Source organism: Stegostoma tigrinum, chromosome 12 (assembly GCF_030684315.1).
Source record: "Stegostoma tigrinum isolate sSteTig4 chromosome 12, sSteTig4.hap1, whole genome shotgun sequence".
NCBI classification, from domain to species: Eukaryota; Metazoa; Chordata; class Chondrichthyes; order Orectolobiformes; family Stegostomatidae; genus Stegostoma; species Stegostoma tigrinum.
In genome coordinates this window covers 9,050,630-9,069,035 of record NC_081365.1, presented here as the reverse complement: position 1 = coordinate 9,069,035, position 18,406 = coordinate 9,050,630, and the positions used below count along the sequence as shown (strand labels likewise).

The window sequence follows — 18,406 nt, the reverse complement described above, 5'->3', positions numbered from 1 at the left end:
GCACATCCGCACCTGATGGTGAGCTCCTGCTGTGAGAATGCATTTTTCCATTCTCTTTGTTCTTTCGTAATGCAACAGCAATTGTTTTTAAGTTTAATCTGGGTAGAGATTTATGCAATACCTTCAGGTAAAGTAATAATCAAAATATGCCAAATTTCTAACGTTTGCAAGCAGTAAACCTGATCCTACAGCTTGTCTGACAGCCAAACATTTGTCTTTTGTAGCAATAATCACTGGATAGAGAACAGGATCAGGAATATTAACAAATCCTCTTCATCCTTCCCACTCTGCCACCAGCATCACACCACCTCTGTCCCAAATTCAAGTTGCAGTGTACCATGTTATGTTTCTGTTCAGATCACACTGAGGATTAATGCAAGCACCTTTGCTGCACCTGTGTTATGAAGATTATCATTGGAGCTTCCACAATGAGGTAAAGAAGGAAGGTCCATTCTTTTCTCTCATGTTCTACCTGCTTTACTCTTTAGCCTTCATGATTTCCTCAAGTCTTTCTGACTTTTGTTCATTGTTTCTTCACATGACTTTTTCTTGGCATTTGAAGTAATTATTGACAAGTTGAGGTGGTGGAAAATGTTGATGTCAATGGACTAGTAATCCAAGGAATTAATGCTCTGAGCACATAGATTTAAATCAATCCATGACAGCTCGTGGAATTTAAATTCAGTTCATAAAGTCTGTATTCTGACGGTGACCAGAAGTGTTGTCAAAAGTAAATCTCTTCTCATTCACTCAGAGATAGTTGGAACTGTCAATGCTGGAGTCTGAGATAACGAGGTGTGGAGCTGGATGAACACAGCAGGCCAGGCAGCATCAGAAGAGCAGGAAAGCTAATGTTTCGGTTGTGGACCCTTCATCATTTTCAAAAGAAGGGCCCAGACCTGAAACATCAGCTTCACTATCTCATTCACTAATGTCCCTTAGGGAAGGAAATCTGCCATCATACTTAGTCTGGCCTACCAGCAATTCCAGAACTATTATAACTTTTTGGCTCTAAGTTGCTCTCTGAAATAGCCTAGCACACAATGCAGGGGCACGAAATACAGAACTTGTCATCGACACCCACATCTCATGAAAGTATGCAATGTGTTGGATATGCATCAATAGCCTTCTATTGTGTTCCCTATAGGATTAAATTAGGAGTTAGAGCCAGCTTGCCATTGCTAGGCTATTTCAGAGGGCAACTTAGAGCCAACAAGGTTACAATAGTTCTAGAATCATATGTAGGCCAGACCAAGTATGAATGGCAGATTTCCTTCTGCCATGTCCTCCTTGGCTCTGCATTGAATCAGTGTTGATCCTCTGGCTTGTTTGGGCGATATGCCGGGCCAAGAGCCTGCAGATTGTGCTAGAGTACAATTCTGCTGCAGTTGAAGGCCCACAGTGCCTCATGGATGTTCAGTCTTGAGCTGCTAATTTTGTTTGAAGTCTGCCACATTTAGTACAGTAATCTCTGGAATCTAATGGCCAAGAATGGCTGCAACCAGAGACCAACCTCGAGCTGAACGTGAAGGCTAAAAGCCCAAAGCCACATGGCAACAACCAGAGAGCAGGAAAGAGGCGGAACTGTGTTTGGTGGACTCAGACCATGTGAGCAGAATAGATTTGGAACTGTGATTGGCGGACTGAAAGCATGTGAGCAGGGAAGAGGTACAACTGTGATTGGTTAATTGGAAAGCATGTGGGCAGGAAAGAAGCGGATCTGTGATTGGTGGATCATGTGCTAGTCAGTCTGGAAGTCCCCACCACATAGTAATGGTAATACATGATAGAGACTGGTAATGTAACTGAAGTATTATGTACCACGATCCCAGTGTAAACAGGTTTCCAAGATGCACTTGCTTCAAAGGAGCATTACTATATCAGCAACAGCTTCATGGCACACATTATTATGGTGGGTTATTGCATAACTTTACTGTTTAAATTTAGTGATGTGCATTCCTTACAAGCAGGGTTGTCACAATTCATCTCAACAAACTGTATTTGGTCACTAATTAAAGGGTAGTGCAACATTTAATAGATTCCTACATTTTCTAAACTCCAGAGGGGAGATGAGAATGTCAGCCCATGACATCAAGGCAGTACTTCATATCAAGGGACCCGAGCAAAATTAGGGTCAGTGGGAACTGAAGGCTTGAAAGTCATATCTAGCACAAAGGAAAATGGTATGGTTGCTGGATGTTGACCATCTCAGCTCCAGGATCCTCAAGGAAGATAATCAATGATCTACAACAGTTTCATCAATGATCTGCCCTCCATTATTAGCTAATAAGTGGGGAACTTGATGAGTAGCACTATCTGCAACTCATTATATACTGAAGCAGCCCATATCCAAATACAAGTGGCAAGTAACATTCATGTCTGGCATTTGCATGGCATGAATGACTAAATGCAACAGGAGAGAATCTAGCCATTGCCTTTTGAAATTCAATGGCATTAGCATCACTGAATCCCACACGATCAACATCCTAGGGGTGACCATTGACCAGAAACAGAACTGGACTAGCCATACAACTGGGTGACAACAAGCATAGAGCAGATGGTAGGAATCCTCAGCAAATATCTCACCTTCTGACTCTCCGAAGCCTGTCCACCGTCTACAAGATACAAGTCTGGAATATTATGGAATTCTCCCACTTTCCCAGATGATTGAAACTTCAACAACACTCAAGAGACTTGACAACATTCAGAACAAAGCAGCCCACTTAACTCTGAGAAAAAGAGTTGCCACCCAAATGAATAAGGTTATTAAGAAAGCATGTGGTGTTTTGGCTTTCATTAACAGGGGGATCGAGTTTAAGAGCTGCGAGGTTTTGCTGCAGCTCTACAAAACCCTGGTGAGACCACACTTGGAATATTGTGTCCAGTCCTGGTCACCCTATTATAGGAAAGATGTGGAGGGTGCAAAGGAGGTTTACCAGGATGCTGCCTGGTCTGGAGGGCTTGTCTTACGAGGAGAGGTTGACTGAGCTCGGACTTTTCTCTCTGGAGAGAAGGAGGACAAGAGGTGACCTGACCGAGGTGTACAAGGTAATGAGAGGCATGGGTAGAGTAGATAGCCAGAGACTTTTCCCCAGGGCAGGATTGACTGCCACAAGGGGTCATAGTTTTAAGGTGTTAGGAGGAAGGTATAGAGGAGACGTCAGAGGGAGGTTCTTCACCCAGAGAGTTGTGAGTGCATGGAATAGTTTACCAGTGGTAGTCGTGGAAGCAGAGTCATTAGCATTTAAGCGACTGCTGGACATGCACATGGACAGCAGTGAATTGAGGGGAATGTAGGTTAGGTTATTTTAGTTTTGGATTAGAATTAATCCACGCACAACATCATGGGCCAAAGGGCCTGTACTGTGCTGTACTTTTCTATTCTATTCTATTCTATTCTAAAATGGAACTACCCACTACCTCCAACACTGATAGTAGCATCCGTGACTACCATCTATAAGCTGCACTGCAGAAATTCACTGAATATTCTTTGATAGCACCTTCCAAACGCACGACCATTTCCATCCAGAAGGATAGGAACACTAGATAAATGGGAAAACCACCATCGGCAACTTCCTCTCCAAGTATTTACCCATCCTAACCTGGAAATAGATAGCAATTCCTTCAGAGTCATTGGATCAAAATCCTAGCATTCACTTGCTAATAGTATTGTGGGTCTATAACAGCAAATGGACTGCAGCAGTTCAAGAAGGAAACCCACTGCCAACTTCTCAAAGGCTGGGCTATAAATGTTGGTCCAACCTGTGATGCCGACATGCTCTGAATCAATTCAAAAAAAGCAAATTTACACCAAATTATTTAAGGCCAAATTAAAGTAAATTATCAAAAACTTGCTCAAAGACATAGTTTAAGGAGATTCTTAAAGGCGGAGAGTGAGGTTGGTGTGAGGGGTATGGGGAGGGAACTCCAGAGCTGACAGATTTGGTAGCTAACAGCACTGTCACCAAACAATGATATGATTAAAATCAGAAATACTCCAGCCAGAATTTGAGTAGTTAAGATATATCAGAGTGCTGCGGGAAAATAGAAAGGTAGAAAGGAGTACAGCTTTAGATAGATTTGAAAACAAAGTTGGGAATTGTGAATTAATTCAGAAAGTCCTTGAGAAATTGAATAGGTCTGTGGAGATAGAAACAGAGGTAGGTATCAAGTAAAATAATAAACTTTTTCAGGATCCCTTTATTTCAGATTGCCGTCGTCAGCACCATTCTTTTTACTTTTATTACCTAGTTGGGGCCAATGTTGATCAACAAGAACAGCAGGGATGGCTGAACAAGACATGGTGTGAGTCCAGACTCATACAGCAACATTTTAGCTGGTCTGAAGTTTGCGGATGGTAAATCTGAAACAATTTTCCTGAATAAAGAGGATACGTGAAGCTTTGAAGACTGACCTGGATAGGTTTTGGCTAGATAACCAGATTAATGACTGTGGAACTAAGTCAAATGAATGGAAATGGCACACTGATTAACGACAGTCCAATAGAATGAAGGAAAAGACTAGTAAGGTGCAGTAAGGTGAGTGTTTCTACTCTTTACAACTGAACACTATAATGAAGGGAAAACTCATAAAATGTCATTTACTATTATATGGGGAATTGAATTAAAAAATGGGGAGCTTATGACTCATTTATAGAGGGAACACATTGAGATCACATTTGGATTACTGGGTGCATATTGTTTTCCTGATTTAAGGGTGTGAATGTGTTGGAAGTAGTTAAGAGAGGTTTAGTTGATTAACACAAGGTATGGATATGTTTTCTGAGCAGGGTTGTATCAGGCTTGTATCAACTTGAATTTCGAAGAGTAACAGGTAATTTATATAGTTATAGAGCTGTTAAGCATGGAAACAAATCGTTCAGTCCAACTCGTCCATGCCAACCAAATGTCCAAAATTAATCTAGTCCCATTGCCAGCATTTGGCCCATATCCCTAAACCCTTCCTATTCATATACCCATCCAGATGCCTTTTAAATGTTGTTATTGTACCAGCCTCCACATCCTCCTCTGGCAGCTCAATATCCATACACACCCCACCCTCCGTGTGAAAATTTTGCCCTTAGGTCCCATTAAAACTTTTTCCCTCTCACCTTAAACCCTCTAGTTTTGGACTCCTCCACCCCGGGGCTAATTACCCTATTCATGCTCCTCACAATTTTATAAACCTCTGTAAAGTCACCCCTCAGCATCCAATGCTCCAAGGAATCTAGCCCCAGCCAATCCAGCCTCTCCCTGTAGCTAAAATTTTCCAACCCTGGCAACATCCTTGTAAATCTTTTTGGAACCCTTTCAAGTTTCACCACATCCTTCCTATAGCAGAGAGACCAGAACTGCACACAGTATGCGAAAAGTGGCCAACCCAATTTCCTGTATGGTCATAACATGACCTCCCAACTCCTGTACGTAATGCACTGACCAATAAAGGCAAGTATACCAAACGCCTTCTTCACTGTCCTATCTACATGCGACACCACTTTCACAAAACAATGAACTTGCACTCCAAAGTCTGTTTGTTCAGCAACACTCCTCAGGACCTTACCACTACGTGTGTAATCCCTGCCCTGATTTGCCTTTCCAAACTGAAGCACCTCACATTTAACTAAAGTAAACTCCTATCTGCCACTCCTTGGCCCATTGGTCCAGCTGATCAAGATCTCATAGTACTCTAAGATAACCTTCTTCACTGTCCACTACACCTCCAATTTTGGTGTCATCTGCAATCCACCAATTTTCTCTGTCATCTACCTTTGAGCTAGTTCTGCATGCACATGGCTGGTTCTCCCTGTATTCCATGTGATCCAGCCTTGCTCACCAGTCTACCATGTGGAACATTGTCACACACCTTACTGATGTGCATACAGATCACGTCCACTGTACTGCCCTTATCAATGCTCTTCATCACTTCCTCAAAAACTTCAATCCATTTAGTGAGACACAATTTCCCATGCACAGAGCCATGTTGACTATCCCTAATCAGTCCTTGTCTTTCCAAATAAATGTAAATCCTGTCCCTTGATTTGATTTGACTTGATTTTTTGTCATGTGCACCTACGTTAAAAACTTTGTTTATGAGCAGTACAGGCAGATCATTGTAAGCAAGGACACACAGATCATGGATTGAGGGAAAAAAAGCTTGGACAGAGGCAATACAGATTCAGAATTTAAGCTTAAGAGTGTAGAAGAAATGTTAGATGTGCTATAGGGAGCTCACAAGGAGTTGCAACGAGTCAGCACCATCTTGATTTCCTCCAAAAACTTGCCCACCTCTGATGTCAGGCTCACTGGCCTATAGTTCAGAGATAGTAGGAACTGCCGATGCTGGAGACTGAGATAACAAGGTGTGGAGCTGGATGAACGCAGCAGGCCAAGCAGCATCAGAGAAGCAGGAAGGCTGAGGTTTTGGGTCTGGACCCTTCAGTCTAGGCCCGAAATGTCAGCCTTCCTGCTCCTCTGACGCTGCTTGGCCTGCTGTGTTCATCCAGCTCTACACCTTGTCATCGCTGGTCTGTAGTTCCCTCGCTTTTCCGTACCATCTTTTTAAAATAGTAGCAGCACAGTCGCCAACTACCTGTCCATGGTATAAATATCTCAGCAAGGGGGCCCAGTGATCTCTTCCCTCGCTTCCCACAGAGTTCTGCGATACACCTGGTCAGATCCCAGGGATTTACTCACCTTTATGCGTTTTGATTAAAGTATAAAAGATTCCATATCTTGATGGGTTAGATGTGAAGAGGATGTTCGCTATAATGGGAGAATCTGCAACAAGAGGTCACTGTTAAAAGTTGGGGGATCGTCCGTTTAAGAAAGTTGAGAGATTTTTGTTCTCTCACAGAGGGTCATGAGTGTTTGGAACTCACTTGCTGAAAAGTGGTGGAAGCAAAACCTTTGAATATTTTCAAGGGGAAGTTAGTTAAATCCTGGATAAGCAAGAAGGAGGGGACAGTGGTGAAGCGTTATTAGGAGATCGGCAGGAATGTACAATGTTCAGGTCTGCCGCGATATTGTTCAAAGGTGAAGCAAAGGCGCTGAGTGTTCTACTACTGCAGTTAGTTGATATGTACATTTTAGGAAATTCCGGAGGAATTAGCGTTAAAACATGTTTTGACCCGATTTCAGGTCGGGAAATCCCCAGGTTCAGTTTCGATCCGATACAGTACAGTTCTTCAATTACTGGAACATGCTCCGAGCAGCAGGAATTTCCCAACAGCTGGGCAAAGACTGCGCTGCCAGTGAGTCAGCAGCAGGGGGCAGTAAGGAGCGAGGCAGTGCTAGGAATACACCACACCAAGACGGGGAGGAGAGTGAAAATTGCGATGATTTTATCAAATAACGCCATATAATTTGCATTCTAACCTTAACATTATGACAGACTGTAAATATATAAAATAATGCAAGGATAAATCACCTCATTACATATTCAATCATTTTAAATTTTCAGTTTTATAGTTTATTATCCACTCTCTGAAACTGAAGCATTATGGTACAGTCCAGAATGAAACGTGACGTGTTGGATTAACCAATTTAAATTGCGGAGGAGGGGGGGATTATGCGGTTTGAAATAATTTTTTAACCTATTAACGCAGCGGCGTTTTGGAAAATAAGGTTGTAATCATTAATAGTTAATAGTAAATATATTCTGTGTCTTGATGTGTTGGGGTGCGATCTTGTGTTGTGGATGATGCGAAGGAATTTGTTTGACATCCCTTTGCTGTATGCGCCGTTATTTACACATTCGGGTTGGTGGGGGGGTTTCTCGTGGAACGCGGTGTATCGCAGTGAGGAGTTGATACATTGTTTCAAAGGGAGATAATAGTGTAACGAAGAGGAGGACACGTTGTATCAGACGGAGATACTGTGTAACCCTCGGCCAGCTCAGAGCTGCTACCACCAGCAAAGTGAGTAAGGGAAAGCCTTCCTGAGGCAGTAAAACGGGGAGGTAGGGAGAGAGAACGATGACCGCAGGGTGATGGAGATTTCGGTCGGTCTGATTCAAACATTTTAACAAGGGAACTTCACTGACGGGCCTTGACCGACTCATTTCTGGACTCGGTCGAGCCCCACTTCAAGATTGGTTGGCCTCTTGTTGCGGAGGGTAATATCTACCTTTGGGACTGTGTACATAATAATGGAGTAAATGTGATAAGTCGCGAAAACAACGTCCCCGAGAGTCTAAGAGATCGCTCACTTTCTCTTTGTGCCCCCCCCCCCCGGGTTGGACTGAACCCCGCCAGTTATGTGGCAAACCATATTAAGTATGTTTACACGCGCAAATGCGTCTATGTATAGATGTGTGTGTGTGTTGTAGAAGTATTTAACCAGGAGGAGAGTGTTTTCTATCGATAATTTGGGCTGACATTTATCATTGCAAATTGCTGGATAATCTATTTTTATTACTATGGGATCTTGCCACAGCAGATTGAATTCAATGTCCCATGCATTAGCACAGGGGATTTGTTTCCAAGGTGGCTGCGAATGGTTATTGATGTGGAATCCTAGAATGCTGACAGTGTGGAAGCAGGCCGTCAAGTCCACACTGCCCCTCCAAAGAGCATCCCACCCGTCACTCTATCTCTACACTTCCTATGGCTAATGTCGCTGGCATACATACCCCTAAACAGAATATACACACAGTCACCCAAGGGTGGAATTGAACCTGGGCTCCTGAAGGTGTGAGGCAGCAGTGTTAACTACTGAGCCGCCCCTGGAGTTGGGAAAGGCGTGCTTTTTAATGTTCAAGTCTATGTTTTGGTGTTGTGGATTTTTTTTGGTAGTGTTGCTAATGTGCTCCAATTCCGAATCTGTTGCATGCTTCTTAGTTGCGCCGTCCTTTCCCGACCCTTCCCGTCTTCTTTTCCCCACCCATCTTGCTCACCAAAACAAAGCTAATCTATGACAATTCAGTGACTGAGCCGCCCCACACAGCCCTGCTCCTCCAAGAAACAGTGCTGTAGCTGCTGGCCGTCTGGAAAAAAAGCCTAACAGTTGGAAACACTGAAAGTTTACTTCCAAAAGGAGGAAATCCCAAGGTTTTGGGGAAAGAGGAAAAGAGTGGGATGAGTTAATCAACTTATTCAAAGGGCAGATGTGACATGAGGATTGCGTTGGGCCTCCTTCATTGTCATGTGTTTAATGTTTGTATAAGTTAAGCTGTAGCTGTGGGTTTCTCTCTTTAGTTTACTTTCCCTTCATCGTGAAAGAGCCCAACTGTCATATTTCACTGAGTTTATTTCTTCCCAGTGCAGAATGTAATGCACTCGCTCATCCCATTCTCATTGGTTATAGAAAGCTATCCATTAAAATTGGTCATCCTGAAGGAACTTTGCTAAAATAAAATTTTGTTTGTGATTTTTTTTTTGAAAGATAAACAGTGTGTCAACAGTTTCTGGTGTACTTTTGGTTGTGCAGATGATTTATGATTTGTGGATGTCTGGTTTGAGTTGAAGAACTCCCATTTATGCCGGGCTGTCATATCAAAACGTCTGAAACCTGCTCATGGAAGCTGGCCGGTACTTCTCTGCCCCTGATGTTTAACAGAATGTCATCCAAGAACCAAGTTAGACAATGTGTTGCGTTTAGTCAGAGATGCCCAGCATGCCACCATACATGGTGAATTGGAAATCCAAGTGTGTCAAGATTGTATTTCTAGGTAGCAAGCCGATAATGTTGTTAGGCATTTGACTATGATCTTCACATCATTACACACAAGAGTTTCAATTTTATTTTTGTGTTTCTTGGCATAATGGTGGATTGCTTGTGATTTTTCCTTTTTTGATTGATTGTGTTTTTATTTTAGTTTCTTGGTGTTGTTGGATGTTTGAATTAAGTGTGTACGGGAAGCATGTTTCCCTGCTTTATGTGAGTGTATATAGAATTACTTTTGACTTTGGGTGAGGCAAATATCTGCCTGTTGGTTGTAATTGCTGTTGGATCTCCAAGCTTTACTACTATTGCAGCTGGCAATGTGCGGGTTGAGGTGTGTACTTGTTTACAAGAAAGGTCATCAGCACCACAGGATTTTCAGCATGAATTGCTGGGGTTGATGAGAAGGAAAATGGTAATTATAGGGGAACACTGCTGTTCTTACTGGAGCAAAACAGTTGCTGGTGAGTATCTTGGTACAGTGAGCAGGGAAGGATTACTTCCTCTGGCTGATGAGATAATCTGTTCAAAATCTTTGTCCAAAAGGTTGTCAGAAAAGTCTTCAGACAGGATTCAGTGCGGAGAGATTTGCCACAATGATTAATACAATGGCATTGCTGCTTCTGAGGGAAAGAGGTTAAATGTGTAAAGTGGAGGAATGTGTAAGGCCTTGGGAGGGAATAAATTAATAGGATTTGCTTTGAATGTGCTGTAATGGGTTGACTGCCTTTTTACTTGAATTTTAAGGGTTCACTCCATTTCCTGCCATCCCTTCTCTGCCTATACGTTGTTATGAAAGGAAGATCACATCATCCACATGTACCACTGGCTAGTGCAAAATTGGGCTGCTCTGTGCTTGCTCAAAAACCATAAAGCATTGCCAGTTTGTTTTTTATAAATCCTTCATGGGGTGTGGGTGTCTCTGGCTGAGCCAGCATTTCTTGCTCATCCCTCATTGCCCAGAGGACGGTTAAGAGTCAACCACATTGCTGTGGGTCTGGAGTCACATAGATGGCAGAACAAGTGAGGATGACCGTTTTCCTCGCTAAAGGTCCATTAGTGAGCCAGATGGGTTTCCCCAAACAATCAACAAGTTTCAGCGTGAACATTAGACTCTTAATTCCAGATTTTTTTCCTTACTGAATTCAAATTCCACCACCTGCTTTGGGGAGATTTGAACCCGCATCCTGAGAACATCCTTTGGATTAACATTTGAGCCGTAATTCCACGAGGCCATCGCTGCCTCTGAAGATGATTCGTACTAGGCTCGAAGCATTAACTCTATTTCTCTTTCCCACAGGTGTAGTCAAACCTGCCAGGTTTCTCCAGCACTTTTCTGTTGTCATTTCAGATACCCAGCATTCAGCCATTTGTTTCTGTTGTGTTAGATTAGAAATTCTTAGCACTTTAGGCAAGATGAGTGGAGAGAGACATCAGGACAGTGGCCTTTCTGCATAACTGGTATCGGATTAACAGTTTTGAATGAGTACAAAGTTGGCAGGGTGATGGGGGTTGTTGGGGTGGTGGGGGGGGGGGGGCGCGGAATAGTTGTGTGTCGGCAGAGCGGATATAGGCCAGGAATAGAACAGTAGCTCTATGATTGGCTCAGAAGGTAACTTCAAAAGGGAAAACTGGGCAATAATGGGACAGGGCAAGGAATGAAAGTTGGCATCGAAGGTGGCAAATAATTACCCAGAGCAACAGAGAGTGACAATAAGCATTGGAACAATTACCATAAAGCAAAGGATCCTTGGACCCAACAATGTAGTGGAAGAAATGCAGGTTGACGACAATGTACAGCAAGATCATTTATATGTGCCTTCATCCTCTAAGAACATTTTCAAAGTAGGTTCCAGATCTTTAATTTCTTGCATTTTGTGTATGTGTGTATGAATCTGTCTCGACGTGCAACCCCCAACATAAATCTCTAGTTTTTTTATTTTTTGTCAATTGTCTTCAAATCTGTTTTCTGTAGCTATGAACCATTTGTCAATGACTACAGTTTCTCTTCATACCTATTAAAGCGCACCTTTATTTTTGAGCAAGTCATTGAAATTGTGCTCCTAAGTTTCCCTCCCTATTTTGAAACTTCGTAACTTGGATGTCCCAAGATTTTTTGGGGGTGGGTGGGGGGGGGCGCTTGTTCTCTGCCCTTCTGTGGCAAATACTAAAAGCTGCAACGTGTATTGTTTGATGAACAAAACTGGCAAAGGCATCTGTGGCACACTGAGCCTTAAAGGCTTTAATTGACGCAGCAATTCAGTCCACTAATAAAGCCAAAGCAACTTTATTGGAGTTGGCAGTAGCCAGAAACTTGGTGTTTGCAGCTCAAGCATATAAAGGACTTGGTGTGTAGCTTTTGAAGTTAATGAACAAGGTTAGGATTTAACATAAGCAGTGAGTGCCTGGACACTCTTTACTGTGAAATGGAGTAGTAATCAGGTTCATGTTGTTGGGCACAGCTTGAACAGTTAATGTGCTGTGTGCACTTCTATAGTTAACAGAAACAAAGGAAATATTACAGATGGAGGAGGTGATTCAATGTGTGTGGGAGAGATGGAATTCATCAAACTGCCACTAATTTTGACATGAGTACGGGATCTGTATGTCTGTGTCGTCACATAGCACTCGGCAGTGACTGGTGTGAAACTGTATAAACCTGAAAGGGGCTCCCAAGGTCCATTTTCAAACTTGGCTACTTACTGACAGAGATGAGGTACTTTTGTCTTGGCAATCTTGACTTGTAGCAAGGGATTTAATTTACAAGTCTGGACTGGCAAATCTAAAATTTATATCTGCTGAGAAATGTATGGAATGCAGTTTTCACGCCTAGGTTTTTCACAGGGAGCACAAGGCAAGGAGTTAACATATTGATTGTGGAACTAACATCCAGGAGTTGCAGGGTACAGTCTGTTGCCCTGAGACGGTTTGTTCTTTCAAGGGGAAAAAAGCTGTGTGCTTATTTGAACAAAGCTTCCAGATGCTAATGGACAAGTTGTGTGTTTCCAGCACTTTGTTTCAAAATGTTTGAAGTTTCTGCTTTTGAAGAAAGGGTTTATTGTTGGACCAAGTGGATGACCTCAGGCGTGGAGAGTTTCTGATGACTGGTATATCTCTGTGCACAGAGGCTGTACCAGGCCATCTGGTTCAGCTGCTACCAACCAATGTAACATCATTTAGTATAGGTATCATTTCCTTTTAATGCAGCAAATGACCCAGGATAGGTCACAGGAGTGAAGAGCAGGTTTGAAGCCCCAGGGTTGTGAATGGTGCTTTTATGTAATATCATCTTCCGCTGGCAGGCTTGGGAACGGGATGAAGAGAGGGAGAACAGTCGGGAGGTTTTGGAATTTGGAACAGGTTCCAAAAAACAAAGGGTTCAGCTTGTTTTCTCATTCAGGGAATGTGAGCATTGCTGGTTACACCAGCACTTATTGCTCATCAGTTAAGAGTCAACTAGTTTGCAGGCATATACATGTAGGCCAGACCAGGTAAAGATGGTAGTTTCCTTCCTGAAAGGGCATTAGTGAACACAATGAGTTTTTCCAACAATCAACAATGGGTTCATATGGTCACTATTGGACTATTAATTCCAGACTTCTTTTTTAATATTAAATTCAAATTCCGACATCTATCATGGCGGGATTCAAACCCAGAACATTACTTGGAAACTCTGGATTAACTGTCCAGTGATAATACTGCGAGGCTGCCATCTCACTTGTGTTGGAGTAAATATTTTAAACCATGTGCGACTTCTCCGTCTGTTTTCCCCCCCCATGGATTCATTTGTTTGTTTTACTGTATGCTTCCTTGTCCACTTTGTGGCTGTGTCACTGATCTTGGAGAGCTGTGTCCTGGGCCAGGCTGGGAGGTGTTGTGCTGAGCTCCGCAGGTCGTTACACAGACAGGCCGTGTGAGCAACCGAATCAAGAGCATCAAAACAACTTGTAGCGGAGCAGTGTAGCCATTAGGATGTCCTGTGATTGTCTGCAAGCTGGGTGACTCTTTTTTTTGGGTGTAACCAATCTAGTTTGCTGCAACTGTCAGACTCTTGCTCTATACTGAGATAGGGGGCATCGGAAGTGTTTTTTTGTTCCCAGCTGTGTGCAGCAACTTGGTTAGGAATTCAAGATCCTATTTCTCGATCACTACTTTATAAACATAGTTCCTTAAAACTGGAACTAGGCCATTCAGAAGTAATCCCTTCGTTTGGATGTTAGAGGAAATCAGGGACTACTGTTCCCAATAGCTATTTATCTCCTGGATCAGCTGACAATTTCCAAACTAGACTGCCACCTTTTTGGCTCAAGCCCGTTGAGCATTGGATAGCCTTCGATCCAATTTGTCCACGTTGATCAAATATCCTATATAAAGCCAATCCCACTGGTAGCATTTGGCCCATATCCCTAGAAACCCTGCCTATTTCTGTCCATCCAGATGCCTCTTAAATGTTGCAATTGTACCATTGTTTCTCATGGCACCTCCTTCCATACATGTGCCACCCACGGTGTGAACAAGTTACCCCTTAGGTCACTTTTTTATATCTTTCCTCTCTCATCTTAAATTATCCCCTCTAGTTTTGGACTCCCCCCACCATGGGGAAAAGAACTTGTCTATTTAGCCTACCTGTGCCCCTCATTATTTTACACATCTCCGTAAGATCAGCCCTGATCCTCTGATGCTCCTGGGAAAATTGCCCCAGACTATTCAGTCTCTCCCTATGGCCCAAACCTGCGACCCTGGCAACATCCTTGCAAATCTTTTCTGAACCCTTACAGGTTTCATAACATCCTTCCTGTGGGACGGAGACAAGAATTGTACGCCGTTTGCCAAAAGTGGCCTAACCAACGTCCTTTACAGCCACAACGTGACCTCCAAACTCCTATACTCAGTGCATTGACCAATGAAGGCAAACATACCATATGCCTTCATCACTGTCCTGTCTGCCTGGGACTCCTTTTTCAAGGACCTCTGAACCTGCATGCCAAGGTTTTTTGTTCAGCAACATCCCCAGGACCTTAACATTATTGTATAAGTCATGCCCTGACTTGCCTTTCCACAATGCACCGTCTCACATTTATCGAAAGTGAACTCCATCTGCCACTCTCTTGGCGCATGTGCCCATCTGATAAAGATTACTGTGAGGTAACGTTTGCTGTCCACTGCTCCTCCAATTTTTGTCATGTGCAGACTTACTTAACCGTACCTCCTTTGCTCACATCCAAATCATTTATATAAATGACAAAAAGCAGCGGACCCAGCACCGATGCTTGTGCTACACTGCTGGTCAGATGCCTCCAGCCTCAATAGCAACCCTCCACCACCACCCTCTGTCACCTACCTTTTGAGCCTGTTTTGTATCCAAATAGCTAGTTCTCTCTGTCTTCTGTGTGATCTAACTTTGCTAATCAATCCATCATGAGCCACTTGTATTCACCATACTCCAGCACCTCATTCATATAAATTGAGACAAATTGGGTAGAAGGAATTGAAATGCAGGGCAAACATGATCTATTTGAATGGCAGAGTAGAGGCAATCTGTAGGTTACAAATAGATCTCGTCTGGAGTCAATTTGCAAGTTGATGTACACAAGTCAGAACACAACGCAGGACAGTGTAAAGGAGCTGTTCGTATAGACAGGAAATGTTCATACGTCAGGTCTTTAAAATTACACCCCTGTATGAGATTGCTTTTCAGTTGGAGGTTCTTAATTCAGAACAGTTTTTGTTCATACAAATGTAATTCCACTTTTTAAAACATATTCATTTACAGGACGTGGGGGTTGCTGGCTAGGCGAGCATTTATTGCCCCCCCAACTGGTCTTTAAAATTGTGGAAGTCACTGCCTTGCTGACTTACCAGCTAGCAACATGCCAACTCTAAAATTCTCATCCTTGGTGTCTCTCTTTGCTATCTCTACTTCCTCCCCATCCTTACAACCTTCTGAAATCCCTGAACTCTTTCAGTTCAGCTGTTTTGCCCACTCCTGATATTTATTGCTCTACCACTGATCCCTTCAGCTGATTCCCTGCATAAACTCCCATTTTATTTAGACTCCTCCAACAAACTTTTCAATCAAGATTTCTCAACTGACCATCATATTTTTGTGATTTGGTGTCAGATTTTGCGCTATGTTCCTTCGTAGTAACTTGGACTGTACTGTTACATTATATTGCTATTAAGATGCAAAATGATGTTGATCTGCATAACAAGTGAGAACGGGCATCAGAGATAATAGGAGCTGCAGATGCTGGAGAATCCGACATAACGAGGTGTGGAGCTGGATGAACGCAGCAGGCCCAGCAGCATCTCAGGAGCACAAAAGCTGACGTTTCAGGCCTAGACCCTTCATCAGAGAGGGGGATGGGGTGAGGGTTCTGGAATAGAGAGGGGGAGGCGGACTGAAGATGGAGAGAAAAGAAGATAGGTGGAGAGGAGAGTATAGGTGGGGAGAGGATAGGTCAGTCCAGGGAAGATGGACAAGTGAAGGAGGTGGGATGAGGTTAGTAGGTAGGAGATGGAGGTGCGGCTTGGGGTGGGAGGAAGGGATGGGTGAGAGGAAGAACAGGTTAGGGAGGCAGAGACAGGCTGGACTGGTTTTGGGATGCAGTGGGTTGGGGGGGAAGAGCTGGGCTAGTTGTGTGGTGCAGTGGGGGGGAGGGGACGAACTGGGCTGGTTTTGGGATGCGGTGGAGGATATGGTGCTCCTGAGATGCTGCTGGGCCTGCTGTGTTCATCCAGCCTCACATTTTATTATCTTGGATTCTCCAGCATCTGCAGTTCCCATTATCACTCATGTATTTTTCTTTATTCCGTTTCTGTTTTATAGCTGTCTTTGGTCAAACCTCAAGGTCAGACTTAATCAGTATTTCAGATCTATAGCTATTTTTATAAAACTTTCAAGCACATGGGCGTGACATGTGTAACAAGGATTGCTACGTTAAAATTGAGACTGTCTGATTCCCTCACATTGTGCAGAGGCAGATATCATCAAAGGGGCAGACCAGGGCTAAGCCAAAGGCTGTTCGAAAACACTTTACACTACACTGACCGTAGAGTTGGGAGCTGGAGGATAAAGCTTTTCCTTTGCTGGCCAGGAACCGTATGAAGAGATTGAGCTTTTTTTTTGGCAATGAGTTATGATTGCAGTAATTGCCTGAAGATGATGGAAGCAGATCTAAGAATAGTTTTCAAAAAGCAATTGGATATGTATTATATGCATTTCAAAAGGGGGAAAAAATGCTGAGTGAGAGGAAAGGGTATAGTGCAATGAGAATAATTCAAAACCTCTTCCCCAAAAAAAACCCACAGACACATGACAGGCCATGTGTTTTCCATCTAGACTGTAGGCTTCTGTGATGTGGCTCAATCTCCCACTGCACTGGGATGTCCTTTAATATTCAATCTCGGTGAGCTACACCTGGTATTTCCCAAGTTCGGGGCCCTATCGGCTTTGGGCAGCTTGAAACACTGCGTACAGTGGCAGGCAATGGCCTAATGGTATTGTGGCTGGACTGTTAATCCAGAGACGCAGATAATATTCAGGGGACCTGGGTTCAAATCTCACCATGGCAGATAGAGGAATTTGAATTCAGTAAAAAAAATCCTGGAATTGAGTCTGATGATGGCCGTGAAACTGTTGCTGATTGTCGGTAAAACATATCTGGTTCAGTAATGTCCCTTTCTGGAGGGAAACTGGTCTGGCCTACGTGGGACTCCAGACCCACAGCAATGTGGTTGACTCTTAACTGCAGCCTGGGCAATAACTGCTGGCCTAGTCTAGCCACAGCTGCACATCCGTGCCCATAAACAAACAATAAAGTAAGTACAAGTATTTTATTTGTGGAAGACCATGCAATGCTCTTATGTGAGTTTGATGTATAAACTGATGGCTCTGAAAAAGTTCGTTGTTGAAATTACTTCAGCTCTATCCAAGTAACCTGGTCAGTCTAGCATGAAGTGACATTTTGAAATGAATATGTCACCTCGGGCACAATTCTATCGATCTGGATCCAAGCTAGTTTGTAATTCTTAATTCTTAATTCTATCGTGCATTGGCTGCGCCCTTTCATTTTAAGACAGATGCCTGTTCCTGTTGAAACTCATTAGTGGTTTATTCTGTGTCACAGGCAATTGGGCAGGCTCTTAGATTCAGCTTCCACTGACCTTTTGATTTTGTTTTTCTGACCAGGGGCTGTCTTATCAGTTTAATTGTTATTTAAAACATTAAAAAAGAGGTTTGATGGCAGTGAACTACCCAATTTCAGGTACCCAATATTACAGGAGTTGCATTGTACAGAGCCACATGTGGTTCTTTAACATCTCATTTGTGCTCTTGAATGTTTCATATAGGATCACATTAACATAAGAAACTTTTTTGGAAAAAACAAAATGAAGAAAAGTGCTACAATTTTTATTAGAGTGATAATGGGAACTGCAGATGCTGGAGAATCTAAGATAACAAAGTGTGGAGCTGGATGAACACAGCAGGCCAAGCAGCATCTCGGGAGCACAAAAGCTGACATTTCAGGCCTAGACCCTTCATCAGAGAGAGATCTCTGATGGGTCTAGGCCCGAAGCATCAGCTTTTGTGCTCCTGAGATGCTGCTTGGCCTGCTGTGTTCACCCAGCTCCACACATTGGTACAATTTTAATTATGTTCATTGTGCCTCCCTGTTTCAAATGATTAATTTAATGAAAATGTTGTTATGCTAAGTAAACCTGTTTGTTGGTATAGACGCAGTGTA

General features: G+C 43.0%; 1 protein-coding gene across 1 annotated transcript in view; it reads left to right on the top strand.

Moving 5' to 3' along the window:
* Positions 1-7,769: 7,769 nt before the first annotated feature.
* The window catches only part of c12h21orf91 (chromosome 12 C21orf91 homolog), a 50,734-nt gene continuing 40,097 nt past the window's right edge, over positions 7,770-18,406 (top strand). The window contains exon 1 of the mRNA XM_048541279.2: positions 7,770-7,915. The gene's annotated coding sequence lies outside the window, so the exon portion shown is untranslated. The remainder of the gene's footprint in view (positions 7,916-18,406) is intronic.